The following is a 26,080-nucleotide window of genomic DNA, read 5'->3' on the forward strand; positions in this document are numbered from 1 at the left end:
CACCGGGGGCCCCAATTTCGCGTCACCTCAAAACCTCACGCACACCGGCGCTGAGACGCAGTGCGCCAGTATCGTCAAAATACTGGTGTGTTCTACTCAAGTTCTACTTTGTCTTAAAACGACTGTCGACAACCACATTGGTCTATATGTTGTACGGACAACGTTTTCGGTGACTGCTTGTTCCGTGAGCCACAGTCTAATGTGATTATATTTAATGGTTAATAGCATGAGATACTATCAGTCAAGATACAGTAACATCAAAAATAGCTAGTGTATTAAAATTGTAATGCCTGATATGTCACGTGACTTAGCAGCATATCTGCAAGGTGCTTTAGTTTGTAGCAGAAGCACCATATATGAAATGTCGTCAGTGCCACGGCTGCCTGTCCCAGCTGTTATATTCATGATTAGAGTTACTGGTACATGGTCAACAAAGTACGTTTTGTGGGTGGCGTTTCTGACTATTGATGTTGACTGGACCACTTTTGTATGTTGCAATTGCGTTTTATGTGACAATCTTCTGTTTTACATTTAAGCGTTTTTCGGTTCTGGAAACATAACCGCAATATCATTGATTGCAGGATAATTTTGTTGCCAAAATTAGAAATATGGTTCCTGCTGTTCCTACCCAGGTTTTGCTTTAATCTTATGGAGCAAGACACATACAAATTACTGTGATGAAGTGCTTCCCCTGTCAGTGAGCCAAGGGAAGATCAAACAATAAGATGCTGGATGAGATGAATCCAACAGGTGGGTGACATTCTGGAAAACTGGTGTGTTTCACTGTTTCTTTCACATTTTGCTGTCTTCATGTGTGTGTTTAAGTGATTAAGTCATCATGCTCCCAATTTATGCACATAATCTATTCATGCAATATGATGCCAGGTATATTTTGACTGACTTTAGCCAAGGTCTTACGCAGAAAGGTTTTTGCCACAGCCCAAAAGGGTTCATATGCATATTAGTTATGCACATGGGACATTTTGTGATGTATTTCTTATCACAAAATAGTTGCCAGTCCATGGCATGTTAACAATAGGTGGGCAGACTCATTTTTTACAAGTTAAACTGGTTTACTATACAAAAGTTTACTATTCAAAGTGAAGAGAATAGTGCCTGCATTATAAATGTGTTTCCAGTTTTATACATTTGAATTAATCATATACATTTTATAAAAGAAAGCCACTTGAAGTTTCAGCTACCATTTGTTACCATCTGAAACAGTAAGCAATATTAACACCCACTGGAAAAGGTGCTCTATAAATATAAATGATGTACTGTGTACTATATTTAGTACTGTTCCTATAGGTGGATATGTGATATATAAATGCACAGTGGCTTAGTTTTTGTGAACAGGGTTACAGTTACTGTGCTGAGCATACACACAGAGTCCTGTGGTAAGTATTCTTGTGGTAGATATGATGCACAATCTGTTGAAATGAGATACTCTGCATAGCTGAAACATAAGCATACTGACAAGTTATAAAAATGGTTGCATCTTGATAACATGGTTCACAGTTTATGGATCTATCTCTGGAGGCATTTGGAGCATTGGAGTCCAAGTGACAGGTTATAATATTAACCAGTTTATTGCATATACAATATATTTTTGAAGTTCTAGCATGGTATAGCTCAAGCCATGCACTTGGCATAAGAAACAAAACATTTGCCTCATGATGGCAATATAAATGCTGTAAGTGGTGCATTGTTCCTATGCAATACCATAAACAGGGTGCTAGTAAACAGGATACTAATTGCTGACAATGATGGGAAATGTGCCCACATCCCTGATAAGCAGTCAAGTTACATCCATCCTTGGCACAACTTGTTGGTCCCAATTTGGGTGATAATCTGTGAGCTACCATGAAATTCTGTGTAAGGCTTCAGCATTATGCAAAACATACATCAGCTTCATTTCATATGTGTTGTTGTAAAAATGCTGTTAGAATATGGAAATAATATTCAATTACAGAGTATAATCACACATAGTATATGCTATGGTTGCTTTGTCATTTCACCACTGAAGTGGAATTTTGGACACCTTTTTAGGCCACTTGCTAGGTACATTAAGTGCATGCTGACTTGGCACCACCAGTGCTGTCAATGCAGGAATCAACCTTGTTTTCAAGTGTTGGCTCCCGGCCGTTCGGATCACCTGCAAACCGCGTGACCGTCCCCGGCCACGGGCCGTTTTGGGCCGTACAGCGCTGCCACCTGGCGGGCGTGACGCAAACTATGGCCGCCCGGCGCGCTGGCGACATCTGCTATCAAGCGCGCGAGTCTCCTCGACATATTTGATGCGCTTCCAAGCGGGCCATGCTGTTCGGTGTGCCTGCGGGCAGAGCGGCCGGAAATAGCGCGCGCCGCCGGCGGGACAGCCGGCCGGCGGCGGTCACCGCTGCCCGGCCAGGGTCAGGTTGCGGCGCGGCCGTGGTCAGCGCGTGTGTCGGCCGCCGGCTGCAGCCGGTATTTTCAGAGTCGGGGCCCGTTTAATCGTGCCGTGCCAGCGGTGGATGCCACCGCGCGACGGCCGTATTATGTTCTGGAGCGGGGCCAGTGGGCGGCTGGCCCGGGCCGGAGGGGCGCCCTCGGCCGCCGCCCCGCTGGCCGCCGACCTCGGCCGGCCCGCGCTCTGGTCAAGTGCCGGGCGGTGCTGGCGGCGGCACCCAGCCAGCGTGGCATCCAAACGCTGCCGTACTGCTCGGTTTGGACAGGAAACATGGCATGGAGTGCCGTCTTCGTCAGCTCGCGCCCGCGGCGGTAGATGAGCTTGATCATGATGTGCCGGCCCAAATATTGTTTCCGAACCGGTGTTGTGATTTCAGCACTGCGCTTGATTCACATGACGCGAGAATGAACAACAGCCGGAGGAGTTATGTGGCGGGCTGCCTGTTGTCGCTGCGGCGCTCTGGCCGGCTCGCGGACCCGGTGGTGTGTTTCCCAGCGCGGTAAACAGGCGGACGCTGGGCGCGGCTGGCGTGGCGCGATACGCGGCGGCTCGTACGTCACCGCGCCGTCCTCCGGCCCAGCGGTCGTCGCTTGACCGACCAGCCTCAAATAAACTGTCGCGCGCCGGCCGTCAGCGGCCGGCCCCACGAGACGGGGCGGCGCTGCAGCCGTGCACAGCCGCGCCGCGCCGGTTTGCGCCGCGAGAGGGGCTACCGGCGGCGAGCGGGACCGGCGGCGCGCCAGGCCGGTCCGCCCGGAGCAGCGCCAGACCGCCCACCCCCTCCCCGCTGCCGACCTCCCAGCCCCGCGCGGAGCAGCTCGTTCGTGCCGGGTCCCCTGTCCCGCGATCAGCCGCCGCCTTGACCGATGTTATTGTGTCGTGGTTCGGTTTATGGCTGTCATGCACAGCTGTATGATGTTGTCCAATGGCGACTAAGACAGTGCGCACGCTGTACTGCATTGTCAAGCGGCTGCATCGGCCCTGCTCGCTGCTCGGTACGTCCACGGCTCTTGCGGTGCCGTGCCGGCGCTGCGCGGCAGCGGATGACACCGACACCGTTGGAGACGGCGCCCATCCCCAAACGGCTGCAATCAAAGCGGTGAACGTGGGTGAGAAAGGTCAGCGGCGTCGCCGGCCGATCCCCTGCGTGCCCGGCCGCCTGCTCAGAGAGGCGGCGGGCCGTCCCTGCGCCCGATCGGCAGCCGTCCCTGCGCCCGATCGGCGGCCGTCCCTGCGCCCGATCAGCAGCCGTCCCTGCGCCCGATCGGGGGCCGTCCCTGCGCCCGATCGGCGGCCGTCCCTGCGCCCGATCAGCAGCCGTCCCTGCGCCCGATCAGCAGCCCTCCCTGCGCCCGATCGGCAGCCGTCCCTGCGCCCGATCGGCGGCCGTCCCTGCGCCCGATCAGCAGCCGTCCCTGCGCCCGATCGGCGGCCGTCCCTGCGCCCGATCGGCGGCCGTCCATGTGCCCGATCGGCAGCCGTCCCTGCGCCCGATCAGCGGCCGTCCCTGTGCTTGATCAACGGCCGTCCCTGCGCCCGATCAGTGACCGTCCCTGCCCTCGATCTGCGCCCGATCCCGACCGCACTCAGTCGCAGCCCGGGTGCCACCGCATGGCCGGCGCGTGCTGCCCGGCGGCCGCGCGGCCCGGCGATGATGATGGACGTTTTATGATGGCCTCTGGCGGGTTGCGATGAGCCGGCGGCCGTGCGGCTAGCGTGCGCCGTCGCCGTCCCCGTCGCCGTCACGGCTCCAAGCGACCGATCAATGCGTCATTGGAGCTGTAGGCCGATATTGGGTGGGAAGCGCTTGCACTCGGCCATAACCAGGCACGCTGGCACGACTCCCTAAAAGGGATGGTTGATTATTCAGAGCGATCGAACGTCAGCCGGCCGCCGGCCGTCTCTGCGAGGTCTGCGTGCTTCGCGGACCTTGCGCGAAGAGGCTGACATCGCGAGGATCAGACTCGCCGACGTTCAGGATGCCACTGTCCTCGGGACAGGCTCAGTGGTATTGTGGCTGCTGCTGCTGCTGGCGGCGCCCGTCTTGGGCGGACGTCCTGTGACCTGAACCATCAGGTCCTCTGACCAGACCATTAGGCCAGCAGAGCGTCATCTGACCGGACCGTCAGGACCGCAGAGCGTGTCCTGACCAGACCATCAGGTCCGTAGAGCGTGTTCCGACCACACCATAAGGTCCGCAGAGCGTGTTCCAACCAGACCGTCAGGTCGGCAGAGCGTCCTCTCGCCAGACCATCAGGTCCGCAGAGCGTGTCCTAACCAGACCCGTCGGGCTGGCAGACGGTTCTGCGGGCAGACCCGTCGGAGGGACAGCCGTTGCCGGTCGGGCAGCCTCCGGCGGCGGATGCCGGGCGTATCCGGCCGTCGCGGCGGCGCCTCCCCGCTCCGTCGACACCGACACGCTGGCGCCGCCGAGTGGCCCCCTCCCCCTCCCCCACCCCGGCCGCCGACGGCCGGCGCGCCCGCCCGGGCCGGCCGCCGGCCGGGCTAACTCTAAAAAAGGCGCGGCGGCCGCCGCCGCCGGTGGCGGCGCACACGGCGAGACGTACGGTAGGGTCCGCAGAGCGCCATGTGATCGCTGTGCGGTACCGTTCACGGCCGGTGTGCCGGGGTTTTGCTGACGAGCGGCGGACAGACATCTAGCATCCATGTCTTGTTATGCATGGCATCCGCACGAAGTTATGGGCTCAACATGACGTCCGACGTGGGCAAGACCTAAAACTCCGGTGAACATCACCATCATGTATAGAGGGTTCACCTGCTGACGATAAGATAGTTATCGGAAAAGTACAAACGTTCGCACTCGTGTTCAAGGGCATTTCCCTCCGGCCCGCGCTGGTTTCCACTAAGCTGACTACTCCAGGCGCACAGCAAACAGGCCGCATTGGCAGGCCGCTGCCTGCAGGGTCTCCCCAGTTTGGCCGTAGCCGCACGCCCACTCATCCCTCGCAGGAACGCTGAAAGCGCAGCGCCCTCTCCAGGCGACACTGCAGGGGTCATGTCAAGCGGGGCAGGCGGCTATACGTAGCCCGCACAGTACGTGCCTTTCGGCAGTCGGATGGCGTTAGGCGAATCGCTCGCCATCCTCGCTGCTGTCGTCGCGGAGACAATGACAGGCAATGACGCACACAGATATGACATACTTCTCCCGCGGGGAGAGAGCGGCGAGGATGGCGAGGGGTTCGTCTATCGTCGTCCGACTGCCGGAAAGCATGTACTGCTCGCGCCAGATATAGCCGTCTGTCCAGGTTCCCACGGCAGCTACGGTTTCACCGGAGGAGAGGCCTACAAGTTCTGCGGCTGTTGCCAGGGATAACTGGGCACCCAACTACAGTCAGACTGGGAAGGTGCAGGATGCGGTCTTCTGATGCAATAGCGTCGCTGCGCGCCGGTACTGGGAGGACAGCAGCCCGACTGCGCAACTCAGGGCTGATTGCATGCTTCAGCTTCCGAGACATCCGTGATGTGGTGACCGAATGGCCGCGGGACCTCCGCTGCGGCCTAACCAGGCGGCGCCGCGGGACCTCCGCTGCGGCCTAACCAGGCGGCGCCGCGGGGCCTCCGCTGCGGCCTAACCAGGCGGCGCCGCGGGACCTCCGCTGCGGCCTAACCAGGCGGCGCCGCGGGACCTCCACTGCAGCCTAACCAGGCGGCGCCGCGGGACCTCCGCTGCGGCCTGACCAGGCGGCGCCGCGGGACCTCCGCTGCGGCCTGACCAGGCGGCGCCGCGGGACCTCCGCTGCGGCCTAACCAGGCGGCGCCGCGGGACCTCCGCTGCGGCCTAACCAGGCGGCGCCGCGGGACCTCCACTGCGGCCTAACCAGGCGGCGCCGCGGGACCTCCGCTGCGGCCTAACCAGGCGGCGCCGCGGGACCTCCGCTGCGGCCTAACCAGGCGGCGCCGCGGGACCTCCGCTGCGGCCTAACCAGGCGGCGCCGCGGGACCTCCGCTGCGGCCTAACCAGGCGGCGCCGCGGAACCTCCGCTGCGGCCTAACCAGGCGGCGCCGCGGGACCTCCGCTGCAGCCTGACCAGGCGACGCCGCGGGGCCTCCACTGCGGCCTAACTAGGCGGCGCCGCGGGACCTCCGCTGCGGCCTAACCAGGCGGCGCCGCGGGGCCTCCACTGCAGCCTGACCAGGCGGCGCCATGGAGGCCCCGCCGATGGCTGGCAGTCTAACGACAAGTCCGCGCGGCGTATCAATGCTGCATGCTCACCGCAAGCCTCATTAGATGTCGCTTAGCGCGGGCGGTGCCGAGCGGCGGGCGGCCGGCTCGGGAGCGGCGCACCTGGTCCCCGCGGGACAAACGCGTCGCCGTGGTCACCAGAGGGCCCGCTGGAGGCCCGTGACCTGGCGCCGTGACCCGGGTGGGAGGGGGGGGGGCGAAACGCGGGTCACCAGCGCTTGCCCGTGGGGACGGCTCGCGGGCGGAGCCGCGCGGCCTCTCCCCGCGGAGGAGCGCCTCGGGACGCTCCCCAAGGGCCGGTGGCCCGCGCTGAGGCGCCGGCCCGGCCCGGCCCGGGTCGCGGCGGATCGGGCGGCCGTTGTGCATGGTCCGGCCGCCGGGGGCCGTATCGATTGTGTCGATGCCGTGGCCGGGCCGCCGCTCACCGGCCAGTCGATGGCGGGCTCGGCCGAAGGCGCCGCCAGCCGGCCATGTTCCGCGTGCCCCGACCCCGCATCCAGCGGCCACCGGCCCGCTGCCACCCGACCCGCTCAGGTACGCCGCCGCACGCTGCTCCCTCTCTGTTTGTCTGTCTGTCTGTCTGTCTGTCTGTCTGTCTCTGTCTGTCTGTCTGTCTGTCTGTCTGTCTGTCTGTCTGTCTGTCTGTCTGTCTGTCTGTCTGTCTGTCTGTCTGTCTGTCTGTCTGTCTGTCTGTCTGTCTGTCTGTCTGTCGTCTGTCGTCTGTCTGTCTGTCTGTCTGTCTGTCTGTCTGTCTGTCTGTCTGTCTGTCTGTCTGTCTGTCTGTCTGTCTGTCTCTTTGTCTGTCGGTCTGTCTGTCTGTCTTAAGAGTTCGTTGTAGTGTTTGTCTGCATGCCGGTATTTGTTTGGGTGCTTGTCTGTGTACGTGTCTTACTGTCTCTCTGTTTGTGCGATGGTCTTCATTGTGTTTGCCCGGGTGACGGCCCATTCCCATGTCCATACGTATGTTTGTCGCGACTTGTCCCCTGTCAATATGGCTTAGGATCACTTGATATCTGTTCGCCTGTTTGCCATGCAATATGTGCTTGCCTTGAAGTTGATGATGGGAGCGGGGGGGAGGGGGGGGGGGGCTAGGCCTCGTGCTCTCTGTGGCCCTCCCTGAAGCGCATATGTGATATTTCGGTAATCGCTTGTCAGCGGCGTCAGCGTGTGGCATCTGCGCGTGTGTCAGGGTGCGACAACGCCCTCCTCCGCGAAATCTGGACCGGATCGAGCCGCCAGAATCGATGCGCCTCCGCCCCCGCCCCTCAGGCCCGGCCGACCCGGGCCCGGCCGGGTGGGCTCCTGCCGAAAACGTGGTCCGAGTGGGGCCTCCGGCCGGCACGTCGGCCATTCGCGCGATGCCGGCGGGGTTTCTTTTGGGAAGCCGAGCGGTGCCGGCCAGTCCTGCCCGCCGGCGGCACGCACGTGCGCCCTGTTACGGACATCATCTTCACATCAGCGCCAGGCCGCTCCGCGCCAGCGGCCTGGCGCCCGTTTAGCGCGCGATATGCGCCGAGCGGGCGCCAGGCGGGCGGGGCCGGCCGCTGAGACGGGCCGCGGGGACGGGCGCCGGTCAGAAGCCGTACTCTTCGGCTCTCATCAGCCGGCCGCCGGCAGCAGAGGCGTCACTGTCGCCGCGTGCCAGGCGTCCTCCCCCGCAGGTGGACCTGTGTGCGCCGTACGCAGGGCTCTGGCCTGGCCGTGTGGCAGGACGGGCCGCCCCCCGGACGCCGACCGGGCCGCAGACGGCGAGTCGGTCGCCCCCGTGCGGCGGCGGTCCGCCGGCCGGGCCGGGGCGTCGTTCGCCTCCCGCCGGGTGCGGGGTGTCCGGCGTTGATTGAGTCCGCCCGCCGCCGCTTGGGTCATCCAGCTGCTAGATTTGGAAGGGATAGGCGCGCAGCGGGCTGCGTGACCGCCCCTCCCCCTCCCCGCGAACGTCTTGCGCACGATCGCAATTGTCACCCGGACCGACGTTGAGCAAGAGGTCAGCCAGCAAATGGCGAGAGACTCGAGTCGGCCCGATCGGTGTGCGGCGGCCTGCGCCCCTGGAGCCGGTCGCGGGTCGGCGCGCACCGCAGCTCGGGCGGGCCGGCCGGCTGAGGTGGCCGCCGCCCCGGCCTTGTGGTGACGCCTGCCTTTTTGGGCCTGATGCCGGGCGAGGACTGCGCGCGCCGGCCGCGAACGATGGCGCTAATTGATTTGCCGTCGGCGGCTGTCGCTATTGAGCTCATACGCCGCCGTGGTGGCTCGGCTCGGTCCGGAACAACAGCGCGGTAACCTTGTCGACCGTCGCAATCACGCCGCCGAGTGGGTGTCGACGGTATCGACGATTGTGTTCTGCGTGAGTGTAGAGCCAATTCGTTAACACGCTGCCATCGTGTTGATTGGCTTCGCCTCGTTAGCTGAGGAGATCGGAAGAGACTCGTTAGCTGTGTGATTTCAGAGGTTGTGTGCCTAGTTATCGACCTCCAGCATACCAGAATGTACTGGTGCAACCCGGCTATCGAGCCAGCATTGTCAGCCATTGCAGGGACGTGGTCGCAACTGGTCTCTGCGAGTCGGGACGGTCTCCACTGGGGATCACAAGCACGGGTTGAAACTTAGAGTTCAGTCATGTGCTTAGCCTTAGAGTTCAGAAAACTTACAGAAACCTAGACTTCAGTCATTTGTATTACCAACATGTGCTTTCTGTCGTCGTTTAATCTGTACCTCCTGGTACAGATTTTACTGAGGGAGTGCGCCGCCTGCGCGGGCGCCGCCGGAGAGGGTGCCATCGGAGAGGGCGCCGCCGGAAAGGGTGCCATCGGAGAGGGCGCCGCCGGAAAGGGTGCCATCGGAGAGGGCGCCGCCGAAAAGGGTGCCATCGGAGAGGGCGCCGTCGGAGGGCGTGCCATCGGAGAGGGCGCCGCGGAAAAGGGTGCCATCGGAGAGGGCGCCGCCGGAGTGGGTGCCATCGGAGAGGGCGCCGCCGTAGTGGTTACCATCGGGGAGTGCGCCGCCGGAGAGCGTACCATCGGAGAGGGCGCCGCCGGATAAGGTGGCATTCTCGGCATAAGCACATTGGTCTCCGCACAGGCGCCACAATAGATGTTAGGTCCTGGTGTGTGTTGTAACCGGGACTCGGTGCCTTTCGGTCCGGTCCCGACTTCATCCGTGCCTGACCCCGAACTCCACGTTTACTCTGCAGTGATTGAACTCCAGTTTTGCTGTGCTTGAGCCGTGATCTCATCTGTGCTCTGCGGGGATCTGGTCTGTGCTGTGCTGGGTCTGTGTGAACCGAGAGTCTGCTGTGGCCCACTGCGGCCTCCGTCGTGTCACCCAAGCTCTGCTGCGTCGTTCCTCAACCTGCGCCATCTCAGACCTCACACTCAATCGTGCTGTCCCCAGCGTCTGCTGCATATGACCCCACACTCGGCTGTACGGGACCTCGGCTCGCGCCAAATCTGACCCAGAGGCTGTGACGGGCGTCGACGGCGAGCCATGGCGGGCCACGACCTCTGTCGTGTCTGACCCCTGACCGGGCGCCGGCCGCCGGCCTCGGCGCCGCGCCGTCGGCGCTCGTCACCGGCCTCCCATTCGTCGGCCAGTCACGCCCCGGCCATCGCGGCCGTCGCCTGCCTTTGCGAGCCGCCGCGTCGGCTGGCGCCTGGCCATGCCTCATGCAGGGCCGCGCCGCTGCACGTGCCGCCCGGCGCCGGCCGCCCCTGGCCGGTCGGCATTCCTGCCGGCGCGTCGGCGACGGCTGTCCGTCCGCTGGGATGAGCCGCGTCCGGGCAGCCCCCCCCCCCCCCCCTTGGCTAACGGCTGTGCCCTGGCCAGAGGGCCGCCTGGCGCCGCCGCCGGAGTGGGTGCGGTCGAAGAGGGTGCCGTCGCAGTTTGCGCCCCGTGCGAGGGCGCCGCCGGAAAGAGTGCCGATTGCAAGGACGTCGCCGGAGAGGGTGCCATCGGAAAGGGCGCCGCCGGAGAGGGTGCCATCGGGGAGGGCGCCGCCGGAGAGGGGCCATCGGAGAGGGCGCCGCCGGAGAGGGACCACCGCAGGGGGCGCCGCCGGAGAGTATGCCATCGGAGAGGGTGCCATCGGAGAGGGCGCCCCCGGAGAGGGGGCCATCGGAGAGGGTGCCGCTGGAGAGGGGCCATCGGAGAGGGCGCCGCTCTCGAGGACGCCGCCGGGGAGGGCACGCGCTGGAGGGGGCGCCACCGGAGAGGTCGTCGCCGGAGGGGTCGGCCCGACACTGGCGCCGTCACGCGCAGCGAGGGGCGGCACCGTGAGGAGTGCTGGCGCCTTCTCCCGTTGTGTGGCGGAGCAGCCGGGCCGGATGCGGCGCGGCGCCGCCGGAGCGGGGCTCAGGCCGGAGCCGCGCGTGGCGTCCGGAGCCGGCAGCTGTGTGTGTGGGGGGGGGGGGGGGGGAGACACCGGTTGGGCGTATGGTGCGGACCGGCCGGCCGGCCGAAAACACGCGCTCACCTATCGACTGTTCGAGCACGAGTCACATTTCGGGCTGCTGCACCTGGGCTGCGCGGCGGCATAGTACCACCGATCACGCTGCCTCCGTCTGCTGGCCGCGCGGGAGATCCGACACATTCGTCTCTTTGGTGCGGAAGGCACCGATCTGCACTATGCTAACTCAGAGTGCAGCAATTGCAGTCTCCCTGACAATGCTTGTATCCCCGGATCATGGCTTTGTATTTATAACCACGGTAGTGAACGGAATCATTGAGGAGCTTCGCATCTTGAATTGGATTCCAGGTTGAGCTTACCGTTTTATCATGCATCATGCATGTGGGTGCTGGCCATGTATGAACATGGTGCATGACGTGGCGTTCGCGATTAGAATGTTCGGAAAATCAGAAATAGATCCAACTCATGCAGTGTCACCGGATGTTGCGGAAAAGCGGATCTTACTCCGAAACCGACCGTACTTCGAACCATCTTGAATAGTCCGGCTCAGGCGAGCTGGTTGGGTCACTGTTGGCAGGGGCCGCGAAGTTTGCGCTTTTCCCCGAAGTCACATTCAGATGATTTGCTCGCCCACTTGTATGCCAGCTGTTTGGTGTCCCTTCCGCCATGATGCTCTGACTCTGGCGGTCTTTGCGAGCCGTGCCAACACGCACAGAGGCCTCGCGCCAGCATTCTCGTCGGCATCGGAAGTGGCCGGTCAAAGTTGAGCTCAGCCTGCGCAGCTCTGTCTATCGCGGCGGAACGCCGGCATCGGAGACGCGCGTTTGATCCACATCCTGCTCGGAACCGTCGGATGCCGGCACCCACTCCAGCTGCTGCGGCGTCACCGCCGGCGGCCGGCGCGGCGCCGTGACCCGGCGCTGACTCGGCTCGGACGCCTGGGATCGGCTGTGCGGGGACCGTCCTCGTGCAGAGGAGGTGACCCGAACGCAGCGGGGTGGAGCCCCGCCGTCATGACGGCGGTGTTGGCCAGTACGCTGACGCGAGTCCGCCTGAATCCAGCTGACAGGTCTGGATCGCGCAATCACACCATTTACATGTGGATGGTCGAATCCAGAGATTGTCGTGACATCGATGTCATGTTGCCGTGAAATCTGGACCCCGACTGCTGAGCTATGCTCATGTTCGGACCATCAGCTACAAAACTACACAATTCTGGTGGAGCGTATCGCCTCTGGTTCGGTGAGACTCGGACCATCGGTCCGATGAGCCTCTGACTATCGGTCCAAGAGCCTCGGACCAGTGGTCCAGTGAGCCTCGGACCATCGACACAGTGAGCCTCGGACCGCTTGAACCTCGGACCATCGGTCCAGTGAGCCTCGGACCAGCGGTCCAGTGAGCCTCGGACCAACGGTCCAGTGAGCCTCGGACCATCGGTCCAGTGAGCCTCGGACCATCGGTCCAGCGAGCCTCGGACCAGGGGTCCAGTGAGCCTCGGACCGCTTGAACCTCGGACCATCGGTCCGGTGAGCCTCGGACCAGCGGTCCGGCCGCGCAGGTGGTGCAGAGTGGACGCTGTGGATTGGACCGTATGGCGGTGCACATGCCGAGTGGACAACGAACGTCTGGACGTGGCGGCGGACTGTGTGGTGGCTAAGGCCGAGCCAGGGCCCTGTTTATATGCCGAAAGTCACGTTGATACTGCAAATAGGCTGGAGCCGCGACGTTAGCCTAGGGTGCGGCGCCGTTCGCGGGGCGCGCTGAGATTGTGTGGTCCCCTGGGACTGCCTCGGAATGTCGGAGAGCGGCTCTCCTTGAAATGGAAAACAACCATGCCCGGATGAGCGCCTGGCAGCGAGATGTCTGATCAATGCTCACGAATGCAACGCTTTCTAAAAATAATTCGTAAGTAGCTAGTCTGTTCTGCAGATCCCGCGCTGGGTTGTCCCCCCTCCCCCCTGCCGTCCCCCGCTGGACACTCTTGCGTTCTGCGGCAGAAATTTAGGGAGGCGGGCTACAGGTGGAGTCAGGCCAGCAAGACCGCTGGGTCACAGGTCACGTGATGTTGAACAGCCGCAGCCAGTACTCGAGACAGGCATGTGTAGCACGAGACGGGCTCATCCTTTCCTTTATTGCCGTGTGAGGCATCAGGCTGTGACTCCATGGCTTAAACCAGGCTTGTCAAACAAATAAAAATTCGGAACCCTCCGCAGCATATTTCAGCTCGCGACCACATTCGCCAAATTAAGATGCTGCGAAACCCTCGGCGACAACCCCTTTTTTGGTTATTTCATTTCAGTCAATGCTAATGGGGTCAAGGAGAAATGATCAGGATGGTGGGAGGTCGCGTCCCCTGGCCCTCCGGTTCCCGTGCCCCTGCCTTGCAGCTCTTCTGTTTGCGATGTGCATGGCGCTCAAGAGGGTTCGGCCGCAGCTTGTGGCTAAGCGCTCAGAGCCGGCCGCTGAGCGTGGTGAGCATGCGCTATGTCGCGGTGTCGAAGGACTGCTCTCCTTTCTAAATGACAAACATGCCTGAAGAACCGCTGCGCAGCGTGATGTCCTGCCAGCACCGACCAAAGATTGTGTTCGAGAGGAACTGATGTGGATGCCGTCTCGCCGGGCGCCACCCTTCAGCGGCGTGGCCACGGCTGCTGGGGTCAAGCTGCGGGCGCCGGGAGAAGGACGTCCGGTCGGTCCCGGCCCTGCCGACCTTGGCCAAGTCCAGAGGTCCGGTCCGCGGGTCAATGACCGTGACTCGGGACGCGCAGGGAAAGGGGACTGTCTGACGAGAGATTCAGGGCCGAGTGTGCGCGTCAGTGACGCCAACGCTTCCTGTGTTTGAACGTTGGTGAGTTGAATGTTGGTGGGCAGCTGTGCTGTGCACCTGTCCGCAAGGGCGAGCCTGTTCGATCTAAAAGAACTTTTTCGCGAAGCTGTTTGTCAGTTTCCCATATGAATAGCCGGCTCACCCACAGCACGATATCCATACAAAGCCCTGCATGTTTTGGACGAAACTGGCCACGAATAATGCGAAGGATTTCATATTTAGGGTGGCATTACTAACGCTTAGTTTTAGAGTCAGCCAACGCGCCAATAGCGTGTAGCGTGCCAGAAGCATAAAGTGGTGATGCGTTTTGTAACTATGTCACCAACAGCATCGCATCCGAGAGCAAAATCATAGTGTCTTTCAACCACCGCAACAGAGCCGTTTAAGTCGAGTACAGTATGACCGACCTCACCGCAAGAGAACGGGGAAGGTTCGGTGTGCATGGCTGCATGCGGCTCAGCGTCAGTGGTGCTCGCGCACCGCGTATAGCAGCGCGATGGGACCTCCGCCCGTCCGGGTACCGGCGCCGGTCTCAGGATGTTGACCGGACCCACGTGATCGCCACCGCAGTCGGCCAGTCAACGGGCTGGACACGGGGGCACTCGCTGGTGGCAGCCTGGGGCGTGGGTCGCCCCCGGGGAACGGGCTTTCGTGAGTACGGCGCCGGACCGCGCCCACTCCGCTGCGTGGTGAAGCGTCGTCGCTGCCAGCCGGGGAGACACCGATGACGGCACCAGCGCTGCTCATAACACTGGCCGTGGGCTCAGGACCGGCGCTGGGCTCAGGACCGGCGCTGGTCTCAGGACCGGTGCCGGCCTCAGGACCGGCGCCGACTTCGGGACCGGCGCTGGTCTCAGGACCAGCGCGGGTCTCAGGACCGATGCTGGCCTCAGGACCGGCGCTGACCTCAGGACTGGCACTGGTCTCAGGACCAGCGCTGGTCTCAGGACCAGCGCGGGCCTCAGGACCGCGTGGTCTCAGAACCGGTGCCGGCCTCAAGACCGGCGTTGGTCTCAGGACCAGCGCTGGTCTCAGGACCAGCGCGGGCTCTAGGACCGCATGGTCTCAGGACCGGTGCTGGCCTCAGGACCGGTGCTGGCCTCAGGACCGGTGCTGGTCCCTGGACCGGTGCTGGCCTCGGGACCGGCGCTGGCCTCAGGACCGGCGTTGACTTCGGGACCGGTGTTAACCTCAGGACCGGCGCTGGCCCCAGGATCACCGCTGCCGCTCCGTCAGCTGGGTGGCGGTCTGTGCCGTCGGTCGATGCGTCCGTACGCCGGTGTCCGGCGATAATTGTGGCCGCCGTCGGCGGCGGTGGCGGCGGCGGCCGGGGCGTCGCCTCGTGCACGGCGGGCGGCTGACCGGCGCCGGCGGCGGCCACCGATCGATGCCAGCCGCTCCGACCGTGCACAGCCCCGGCTTACCGGCCGCCGCCGCCGCCGTCGTCGCCGCTTCCTGTCGGTCGCGGCGGAAGATGCCGCTGCCGACTGGCGGCGACGGCCTGGCTACCGCTGACTCGACGCCGTCTGTTGCGCTTGGACCCTGGCAGCCGACCGCAGCCAAGCACGGTCTCCTCGCTCCAGCCGTCTGCCGCCGGTGCGGACGGCCTGTAATGCCCCGAGCGGACCGACCGGCTCCGTTCCTGCTGTGACGTGCCCACCGCACGCTGCTGTGTCACGATCTTTTGACCTCAGCCGCTTCCCGTTGATTGCGATGGCCCGTTTATAGACGTGACGTACCGCCCGCGGCGATCTCGTTACAGTGCTACGACGGCTATCGTTTCATACGGGCCGCAGCCCTCCAGCCGCGGATGTCCGCAACAGGCTTCAGCTCATTGTTACGAGCCTTTGTATATACACGTCTGCCTTACGTTATGCGTACGGTCGTACATATGCGCAATCAGTCAGTCTCTATGGGCCACAGCTGTTGCATACCAGCTGGGGCTCATCGACAGCTGCTTATCAGCTGTGGGCTGTGGCGTGCAGACCTCAACTATCTCGCTTGCGAGCCGCGCCGCAGGCCAGACCTCACGCGCCAGCTATCACACGCGCCACGCGTGCCCGGAGCAGGGGTGTATCAGTCTCGGGTGTGTTTTACCACCTGAGGCGTACCGAATTCGGCCGATGCGGCCGACCGCGGCGTTTGGGCCGCCGCGGCCTTCTCTTACCGGCTGTGGCGTTCGGGCGGGGGCCGGGTGCGAAGAGCCGTCTCTCCGGGCGTCAGTGGGCTGGTGGCGCACTGTGGCGGCGCGGTGCCTGTGCCGGCGCCGGACGTCGCCAGCTCCGGGCCGGCCGGCCGCCCTCGGGCGCGTCCCAGCGGCGGCTGCTAGCGCGCGCGGACCGGCTCCGCGCCGCCGCACGGCGGCCGGCCGCCGGGAGCCGGAGCGGCCGCACACGTGACCGGCCGGACGGCACCGCGCGGCCGTCGCTGCAGCCGCGCAGCCGGCCCGCAGCCAGTGCAGTGGTGAGCCGAGCAGCCGCCGCCCGCGGTCGCCCGGCAGAGCCGTCCGGCCGCGCCCCACCGCTGACGGCTTCTGATTGGGAGCGACGGCACGGCTGAAAGCTGACGACTAACAGCAGGATGGCTGAGAGCTGCCAGCTGTGAACAGCAGGACAGCTGAGGGCTGCTGACTGAACAGCGGGACAGCTGGGAGCTGCCAGTTGTGAACAACGGGACGGCTGAGAGCTGCCAACTGTGAACAGCAGGACGGCTGAGAGCTGCCAACTGTGAACAGCCGAACGGTTGAGAGCTGCCAACTGTGAACAGCTTAACGGCTGAGAGCTGCGAACTGTGAACAGCCGAACGGCTGAGAGCTGCCAACTGAAGGAGAACGAGCGTCGCGATTGGTGGACATCGCCTGTCGTTTAGTAGCGGCATCCGGCTATCTGGCCGACGCCGTTGTTTTGGGCGGAGAGAGGCGGCCACACTCATCCTGAGCCGCTGCCCGCGCGCCCGTGCTCCGCCTCCGCGCTGAAGACCGGCTGGTCGGTTGGGCTCGCGCGAGAGGCGCCCTCCCCTCCGGTCGTGACAGGACGGCGCCGCCCGTGGCCGGCGCGCGCTCGCCAGCATGAGGAACATTGGCCACGTGGTGCACCAGGCGCCCCGTCGGGGTCCAGGTAAGCGGCGGCGGCTGCCGTCGCCCACGGGCACGCGGCGCCGGTGCCTGCGATGCGGTCCCGAGAACCGGCGGCCGGCGGTCGGCGGCCGGCTCGCACCGTGCTCTGTGAGGGACAGGCGGGGCGGGCGGCAGCAGTCGGAGCGTAGCGGTCGCCCCGTAAACGAGGCCGGCGCCGCGCCGCGTGTCTGCTGACGTGGCGGTGCTGGACCTCGCGTGGCCTTGGTAGCGTTTGTCCCAATGGGTGTCCTCCTGTGGTAAGGAGCGATGCCGAATGAGATGGAGCTAGTGAATAACCAGTCGGTCGAACTTGTTTTACATGCCGTAATCGATTTTCACCCGCCAGCTGTGACGGGGAGGCCTGTGAGCAGGCACGATCCTCAGATCATCAGTGCGCTCGGATTACTCGAAGTGAATGGTAGAGTAGAAGACCTGAAGGATGGCCAAGTTTCGTATTGATAAACGACACTGCAAGGCGCTTCATTGTTGCCGAGGTCGCTGGTGGATCCCCCTGATTTGTGGTCCTGGGCGCGCCCCTGGCGATCGGCTGCTCTCGCCGATGGCTGCCGTCTTGACCTTGATCGTTACCCTCCCCTGCTGCCCTGCTCTGACGACCGCACCCCAGACGTGCATGACAGGTGGCCGCCGCCCAGATTCTCGCCCTGAGCGCGCCCCTGACGGTCTCACGATGCCGACGAGTTTCAATCTGTCCGGCCGACAGCTGCGTTATTTATTCATGCGCAGCCGGACGCACGCCTGCTCCAAGATTAGATCCGTAGCCGCTCAGCGGTTTCCAAAGCGGATACGTTTGAATATTTGATACGCATCAATGACATGTCAGGTACATGTGCAGAAGGGTCGCCTATGCGGCTCGCTCGGTGGGGTTTTGGCGTGCGCTCGCCGCACGGATGCCGCTTCAAGTGTCGCCGCCGGGCACAGGTGCGGCCGCAGAATCGGGAATCGCACAGGAGTCGTGTCGTGTCGTGAACAGAAAGCAACCCCCGTCGCGGTCGCGTGGGGCTGGCCTGCCATGTTCACGGCTGTTTTTTGCAGCTACTGCCTGCAGCAAGGCGGATCTGAGGTTAGTATGGGCTAAGGTCGAACTTCTTGGGGTACGTTCTACGTGCACGGGGCAGTAGCAGCTTGATTTTGCACCACTAGAAGTGTGAGGGATCGGGATTACAGGTCTGCCTTGCCCCCCCCCCCCTCCCGCCCCTCCTACTCGCCCCGTATTCCCCCTGGTGTAATACGATCAAGCCCGCATTGTAATCGCCTAACGGTACCATTCTAGTCATGCGTCAGTCCTGTGCTGGTTCAGAACGCAGGAAAGAACACGTTTTTGCCTTTGGTGAAGTTGAGTTCGAGTGTTGTTTAATTAAGCGTGCCTTGTTAGTGTGAACCATGCTGGGACTAGCATCTGCTACTGCGAAGGTGATGGTTGGGGTGCTCAAACTAACCAACGGCTGATTGTTCTGCGTTCAGCTGCCGTTACCTCCTTCCCTCCTGGTTTCCCGTCCGGGCGAGTGCCTTCTCGATCGCCGAGAGGTGATCCAGCGCCGGTTATAGCAGCGATGACCGGTTCTGCGGTTTCTGCCAAGGTTACTGCGAGTACCAAGGCCACTGCGGATTGTCTTCGGCGAGACGACTTCTAGAAAAGTCGTGATCGCTGCAGGTCGGGTTGCTGAACACGAGCTCGCCAATGTTCACAAAACATAGCTATTTCATATTTGGGAACACGCGCGTGTTAGGTGCCGTCACCAGCTATAAAGCTAATGCCACGAAGATAACCAAGATGAAACCGGCAGCCAGTATTCACCATCCTCCTTATGGTGAGGTTCATGTAACCTGGTCAGTGGTGCTTGCCTGTCCGCCTAACTTTTTTGCTATCGGAGCACTCTAACGATAAGATAAACCGAGACCGGGCTGCTGATGCTGTCGAAAACGCTCTCTTTGCTGTTTGCGTATCCCAGAATGTCGCGAACGCGCCGTCTGTCCCACATGCTCTGGTATCAGACACCGGCTGATGCAGACACAAACCACCAACGCAGATAGGAAACTACGCCCCAGATGAACGGAAGCAACAGAAAGTGTCATTTTCGGTGCTCAGGAAAGGTCACGTACGTACGTCATTTTGCCGATAGGGCTTCTCAGAGGAACTGGCAGCTGTTGACCCTGGGACGTGCGAACTAGGTGAAGGACAAATTTGACTTCGGGAACACGCTTAGTATACACAAAAAATACACACTATCGTGATTTGGTTTAGCGCCCTGGAAACCTATCGGCATGAAAATGATAGCTGTGGCACATATCTACCGTTTATTCTGTCAGGTTGCCATGACTACGTGATCCAATATCAATTCATTAATCTAATTGGATTCGTTTCGGGTTTGTTTTTGTGTGATTGTGCTTTGTCGTAAACCATTATGAAGCCCCAACATTCAAACCGCACATGCCGGCCGACCTAGAGCACCGCCTGCCAGGAGAGGGCGCCCTAAATCCTCACCGCTGTCCCGCCTGACAGACATCGACACGTGCTAAAACAGTCGCGGCCGTTTGATGTCGAGACAAGAACACTGCGTCACCTACTGAGAACAGTTGGTGCCAGTGGAGAGCGTCTCACATAACCGCATTTGAATGCTCGCGGGAGACGGCCGTGACCTTACGCCGCCGCCCCCGCCGGGAAGCGCACACGCTAGGCCGGCTGGCGACAAATGCAAAGCACCTCCGACTGGGAGTCTTCCGCCCGGCGGCGGCGGCGGCGGCGGCTCAATCGGCGACAACACCGCACCGGTGCTGGCTGCGCCGGCTCCCAGATGACTGGGCCGGCAGACCGCAGCTCTGCGCGCTGTCAGTCGCAGCCGGCCTGCTCTTTACGGCCGCGGTTAGCATCACGCAGGGCGCTGCGGGCCTCTGATGACGGCTGAAGTAGCGGGTGGGTAGGGGGGGGGGGGGGCGGTAGTGGATCAACCAAGCGGAGCAGCGGATGGGCCGGGGAGGACGTTAGCGCCGCTCTACCGGGCAGCTGCAAACGGCTGTGCCATTCTGCGCGCGCTGTGGCGAATTACTCGGAATCGGTGCAGTCAGTGTTTGGGCGGAGGCCCGGAGCTGAGACAGCGGCGGCGGCGGGCGGCGGCGGCCGGTGACGTGCCGCCGCCGCCGCCCGCCGCTCCGCTGAGTCACGCAGCGCGGCGCGTCAGTCCGGTCGCGCCACTGACGAGTGCGCTGCTGGCGCGACTCCGGCATACAAGTCATCGGCGCCGGCGATGACCACTCTGGAGAACGCTCCAGACAGCGCCGAGCTGGCCCGGGCTGCGCGGCGGCGGCGGTAGCGGCGGCCCAACGCCGGCGCCTTGGGGCGGCTCCGGTGACGGCTGACGTCAGCAGGCGACGGGCTGCGCGCAAAGAGGGCTCCGCTCGCGGCCGGGGCGACCGGCGCCACATCGACCTGGTGGCGCGGGCGGACGTGGCGCGTTTGACCGGTCCTTCGTGCTGTTTGCTCAGCTAACGAGGAGGCTTGGTCTGGTGCGGCGAGCCACAAAGCATGGCTGATGAACGACGTGGCTGGGCTGCGTGCGGTGCAGCGGAGCTCGTGTTTTCGGCGCGGGCCCAGTAGACTGTCGCTGCAGTTTGTCACCGGGAACGCGCCCGTTGATCACCATCAAGAGCCCGCACGCAGCCGGACCGCCGCCGACGGGCTCAGCGCGCATCAGCACGGCCGGCTCCGGCGCGGCGGCCTTGTTTGCGCTGGTGTCCCTACTCGCTGAGCCCGGGCTCGACGCCACGGCGCGGCGCTGGCGGCCGTCACGGCCGCTTTCATAAATCAAACAAGTGGTCCGTTTCCAACAAGGTCGCGCCGTGTAAAATGTCACCGACCGCGAGCCTCCACACCGGTCGGTGCGGCAGACGCGCACGCAAAGGTCGCGGGTCGCGTCGGGTCGTTGGCAGCCCTCTGCCCTTCCGCGACACCCTGTTGCCGGCGGCGCGCCGCCCGTGGTGCCGGTGTGACAGAGGCGTGCCGGACGTGGCAACTTCCGGCCGCCGCGGCGCGTCCGGACGCGCATCCCCTGACAGTTGGCTCCGCCGGCCCAGCCGGGCTCGCCCGTGTCCGTTCCCGGCCCGACGGCGACACGTGCGCGCTCGGGCCGGCCTGCATGAGGCGTGACGACTGCGGCGGGCTCCACATTGGGTGGCCTGGCGCCCTCTGACTCCGGTTGAAGGGAATGCATAATTAATCACGTCAGCAACGCCTGAAGACTCAACAGTCCGCCGGTACAAACTTTCTCGAAGGCGTCTGGGCCGCGACGATTAACCTTAATTGACATTGGCGTCGGAGATCGTCCCCCGTACGTGACCAGGGTCTGGGACGTGGGCTGGGACCAGGGCCTGGGGCTGGGACCAGGGTCTGGGACCTGGGGCTGGGACCAGGACCTGAGGCCTGGGGCTGGGACCAGGGCCTGGGACGTGGGCTGGGACCAGGACCTGGGGCTGGGACCAGGGCCTGGGGCTGGGACCAGGGCCTGGGGCGTGGGCTGGGACCAGGACCTGGGGCTGGGACCAGGGCCCGGGGCTGGGACCAGGGTCTGGGACTTGGGGCTGGGACCAGGACCTGAGGCCTGGGGCTGGGACCAGGGCCTGGGACGTGAGCTGGGACCAGGGCGTGGGGCTGGGACCAGGGCCTGGAGCTGGGACCAGGGTCTGGGACCTAGGGCTAGGACCAGGACCTGAGGCCTGGGGCTGGGAACAGGGCCTGGGACCTGGGGCTGGGACCAGGGCGTGAGGCTGGGACCAGGGCCTGGGGCTGGGACCAGGGTCTGGGACCTGGGGCTGGGACCAGGGTCTGGGACCTGGGGCTGGGACCAGGGCCTGGGACCTGGGGCTGGGTGTGGGCTGGGACAAGGGCCTGGGGCGTGAGGCTGGGGCCAGGGCCTGGGACCTGGGGCTGGGACCAGGGCCTGGGGCCTGGGGCTGACCATGCTGACATCGCTAGGGTTTCGACTTCTGACCAAAAACGACGCCACGCATTTCAACCCTGGCTCAGGACGGCAATCTTTGCGCATGGGATCACTGTGTGTGGTGGGAGCACTGCGTCTGGCGGCGCTACGGCCTGAACTGACATAACGGGTCTGGCGGCGCTGAGACCCAGTGACGCGACGCCGTGGCCCAGTGGCGCGGCGCCGTGACCCAATGGCGCGTCGCCGCCAGACACGGCCCGCCCGAGGTCACAGCAGCCGCCTCTGCGTGTTGGTCGGGCGCGGGGCGTTGTTGTGCCGACAAACGCGCGACCTACCGGGCCGAGATTAATACGGACCGGCTGTTGGTGCTGGCAGCCGCCGCCCGGCGCCCGGCGCCCGGCGCGGCACCGCTCGGACGACGGGGACGGCCGCTGCGGCGAGCCGACAGCGGCGCGGCGCTCGCTGCACGGCCGATGATCGGGCGAGCCGGGGCGTTTTTTGTGCGGAGTCTGGCCACACCATGGATGGCCCTGACGGATGACGGGTTCCTTGCCATTGTTCTCAGTCTCATTTGCGCGGCGCTGGCCATGGCCTCGATACCACTGCGGTAGTCTGGCAGGGCTCCACGACCGCCAACGCCCAGAATTTTTGCACGCTTGGCAAGTCGTGGAACGAAAAGATGAGCATCAGGAGCGACACCCATTCGCGGACTTGCCTGACGATATGCACCCGTGGAAAGTCGCAATGCAGATCTCTAGTTCTGCACCAGTGTGTATTGTTCCACTCGCTGCTGTCTGCCACATGCCATATTGTGGCCTGGTAAAAGTCGCTGTACATTTAATGAGAGCGCTTTTGCGGTGTTGGATAGGACCGCAGACATGCGCGCATGTGTTCGAGTTGCATGTGGGTAGAGTGCACCACTGGGCCCATGCGCAGCGCACATCCGTGTTCTAAGCGACTGCACAGGTCTGAAGTCACGGGCACGAGGCGGGCACACGCCCCGTGCGGGTGGTGCGTGCGGTTGGTGCAGCTGGTGAGGGCTGACCGCTGAGCCTGCTCGGGGCCCCCGCGTGCTCGGCAGGCCCGCCCTGCGGCTGGGCGACGGGCCGGGCGGTGACCGGACCAGCCGGTGAGCGCCACCGTCACCGGGCCGGAGGACCGGCCGCCGCTCGCCCGCCGCGACAGGGCCCCGCCACCGACAGCCGCTCGGGAGCGGCCACTGTGGCGGCCCCGGACCGGTCCGGCACGGACGCTGCGCCGGTCCGAGGCGGACCAGCTGGTGGCCATGGGGCACGGCTGGTCGTGTGTCACGCGGGCGTCGGCTCAAGTGGGGTCAGGTCGGTCCACTGACGGGTAGACGCGACTGCAGCCACAGTCAGGCTGGGTGCTGACGAGTAAACGGGGCGGTCAGGGCCGGACACGCTGACCTTGTTGGCTCATCGATGTCCTCTGGGGTCTCGGATCCCAACGGTGCCCTGTCCGGGCAGATTTCACTGGTGGAGCTAAGCTTCGTCGCTGCCTCGCCAGGCCGGCACGACAGGTCCCAACAGGATACCAACAGGATTTGTGCTTTTTTTTACTGCTGCTGCATGATATGACAGCCCATACCAGGTATCCGGCCCGGTGGGAAATGCAGCGGATGCTGATGTTTCTCGTTCGGTGAGGACAAATTGGTCCCGGTCACCAGTGACCCCTCCGGCTGAAGTGGTTGAGTCAGCTGTAGGCGGCGCGCTTCACGTCGATTTCAGCCGAAGGCTTCCGTATCGACCGCCGATCTTCCTCTCAGCGCGCGTCTGCCGCGGTCTCGGCGTCCTGGTAACGGATGAGATAGCCGGCGCCTGGGTCTCGTCGCCCTCCCAGCTGCGGCCCCGGCCGGCGTCACAGCGGACAATCCGGCCGGTGTCGGTGGAGTGTCGGCGTCCGCGCCCCTTCCTCTCTTGTGCCGGAGACCCCACACGCGTGCTGGCCCCAGCCGGCGCACGTGCGGCGGTACGGTGACACCTGACCGACCGTGCTGGCCCCAGCCGGCGGCACGTGCGTACGGCGTCACCTGACCGGACCAGCGCTGCCGATCGGCAGACCGGAACAGTCGCTGAGCCGCGCCGACGGACGCCGCTAACGATGTCCGCCAAGTAGGCGGCTCTGGCGGATGGTGTCGACAGAGCCCGGAAAACGGACGCCCCAGTGGATGGCGTTAACAACATCCGGCAACGGTCTCCGGCTGCCCGCTCTGCGTCGGCACGGCCTCGTTTTGCGGACGTGAGGTGCACACGAAGCGCGAGCCCGGTCGTGCTGCGAGCGTGGGCCGGAGAATGGGAAGAAGGCGAGCGACTCGACCAGCGAGCTTTTCCTCGCAACAGCGACACGGTCGCTGTGAGGCAGGGAAAGGTGGCGGGTGGGGTGGGCCTCCACTGAGACACAAGTGTGGTGGGGTGGCTGGGGCCCTCTCTTGTGATGGAAATGGGAACGTTCAGACGCGACGTTCTCACCGTCAGACGAGTAGGAGCAGGTGTCTAGGCTGTCCCCGTCAGACGGGCATTGAGGCGTCGATACAGCTCGGCACGTGACGCAGCCGCTGCCGGTGTGCCGCTGCCGGGGTCGGCGGCGTCTCCCCGGCGAGAGGCACCCGCCAGGAGAGCGGGCGGCGGCGTGGCCCGCTGCGCCACATCATCGCCACTCCAACAGTATTAAGGAGCACCGCGGTGGCAGTCGGCGCTGAGTGCGGGCGCCGCTCCCCGCCCCGGCACGCTGCGGCGGCAAGCTGAACCGCGCGGCGGGCCGGGTCCTGAGTCCAGTGGGGGGTCCGCGTCCCGTCCGCAGCGATCCGGTACCCTGGACACAGTGGTGCAGGTCCTGGAGACAGGGGTGTGGGTTCTGCGTCACCAGTCAGTGCGAGGCCTCGGATCCAGCCGGCTCCGGGTGACGCATGTACTGCCATAGAGCGATCAGTCCAGACGGTGTTGCGGCCGCGTGCCCTGCCGTGCGGACGGCCGTGTAGGCTTCAGGCGCCCAGCACGCGCCGCCGCTGCCTGCCGGCCGCAGTCCGGTGAGACGGCTCGCGCACCCCCGCCCCCACCGTCCGGGCCGGCCGGCCGCTGGCTGGCACGCAGAGGCGCCCATTGCGGTGTGTGTGCCGTGACCCAGGTCAGGGTCGGCCGGGGCCAGCGCGCGCTGCCCTGTTCAGCCGCGCTAAGGCGCACCGTCGAGCGGCGGGGACGCTCCGCCAAAACAGGCCAGACATCGAGAGAGCGCAGACTGAACACACGACACTGAACGGTTAAGATGTAGTTAGAAGAGTCGTCTGCAGGTGAGGGCACCAAACGCGTCACGGACGCCTCTACACAAGCAGGGCGCCGGACGTGGCCGGTGGAGCTGCCGTGGCAGGGAAAGTCAGCCTCTCTCCGCTGTAGCAGAGGCTGTCAAGCAGGCTGAGCCGCGCGGCCGCCAGCCGGCATCGGATGTTAGGCCGAGGCTGCCTAGGCGCAGCTCAGCTCAGCCGCCGCCCCGGCCGGTCGGGGAAGAGACTTCACATCGACACGGCGCGGGCGGGCGTGTCGTCCGGGGTCGGTCGGCGACGGTGACCTGTCGTGTCCGAGCGATGGTGGCTGGCCGCGCCGCGTCCGCCAGCCGCCCTCCGGACCGGCGGGACAGCTATCGAGCCGACAGATCGCAGCCCAGCCGGTCCGGCGCCGGTCGCCGACCGCGGCGCTGCGGCCCGTCCCGCCACCGGTCCTGCCGCCGCAGACAGGCACTCGGTTCGGCAGATTTCGACACAGACGTGCATTCGATCATGCACGTCTGTCTTTAGACCCAACAGCGATTCACATGATGGGTCGGCATGTCTCGCCTGTATGCACTTTGTTGCACTGGACTTGTACTAAAGTCGACGGATATCGCTGCGAGTTATTGGTCTTCGTGCGAGCGCTACCACAAATATTACCTTTTTTGACGTGCATATTCGGAAATCCTGCGTGAGGCTTGTGTTTCGTTGTTGTGAGTCTCCGTGAATTGTAAGTTGCGCATTATTTGATGTTGCCAGTATGTATTATTATATTCGAAATCATTATTTTGCTTGATTCCGCTCCAGCGGAATCGATTCGTTCTCTGTCCCACAAGGTATGGAGTTTATCCAGC

General features: G+C 63.6%; 1 protein-coding gene across 3 annotated transcripts in view; it reads left to right on the forward strand.

The window, feature by feature from the left end:
• Nucleotides 1–340: 340 nt before the first annotated feature.
• Nucleotides 341–26,080, forward strand: part of LOC119110816 (muscle calcium channel subunit alpha-1) — a 63,306-nt gene continuing 37,566 nt past the window's right edge. The window contains exons 1-2 of one of the 3 annotated variants that reach the window (XM_037234685.1): nt 341–435; nt 582–750. The gene's annotated coding sequence lies outside the window, so the exon portion shown is untranslated. Of the gene's footprint in view, nt 436–581; nt 751–16,354; nt 16,996–26,080 lie in introns of those variants that run through there. The other 2 variants (XM_037234687.1, XM_037234686.1) reach the window with 2 other exon arrangements.

The sequence above is a fragment of the Pollicipes pollicipes genome, unplaced genomic scaffold, assembly GCF_011947565.3.
Source record: "Pollicipes pollicipes isolate AB1234 unplaced genomic scaffold, Ppol_2.1 Scaffold_7236;HRSCAF=8622_pilon_pilon_pilon, whole genome shotgun sequence".
NCBI lineage: Eukaryota > Metazoa > Arthropoda > Thecostraca > Pollicipedomorpha > Pollicipedidae > Pollicipes > Pollicipes pollicipes.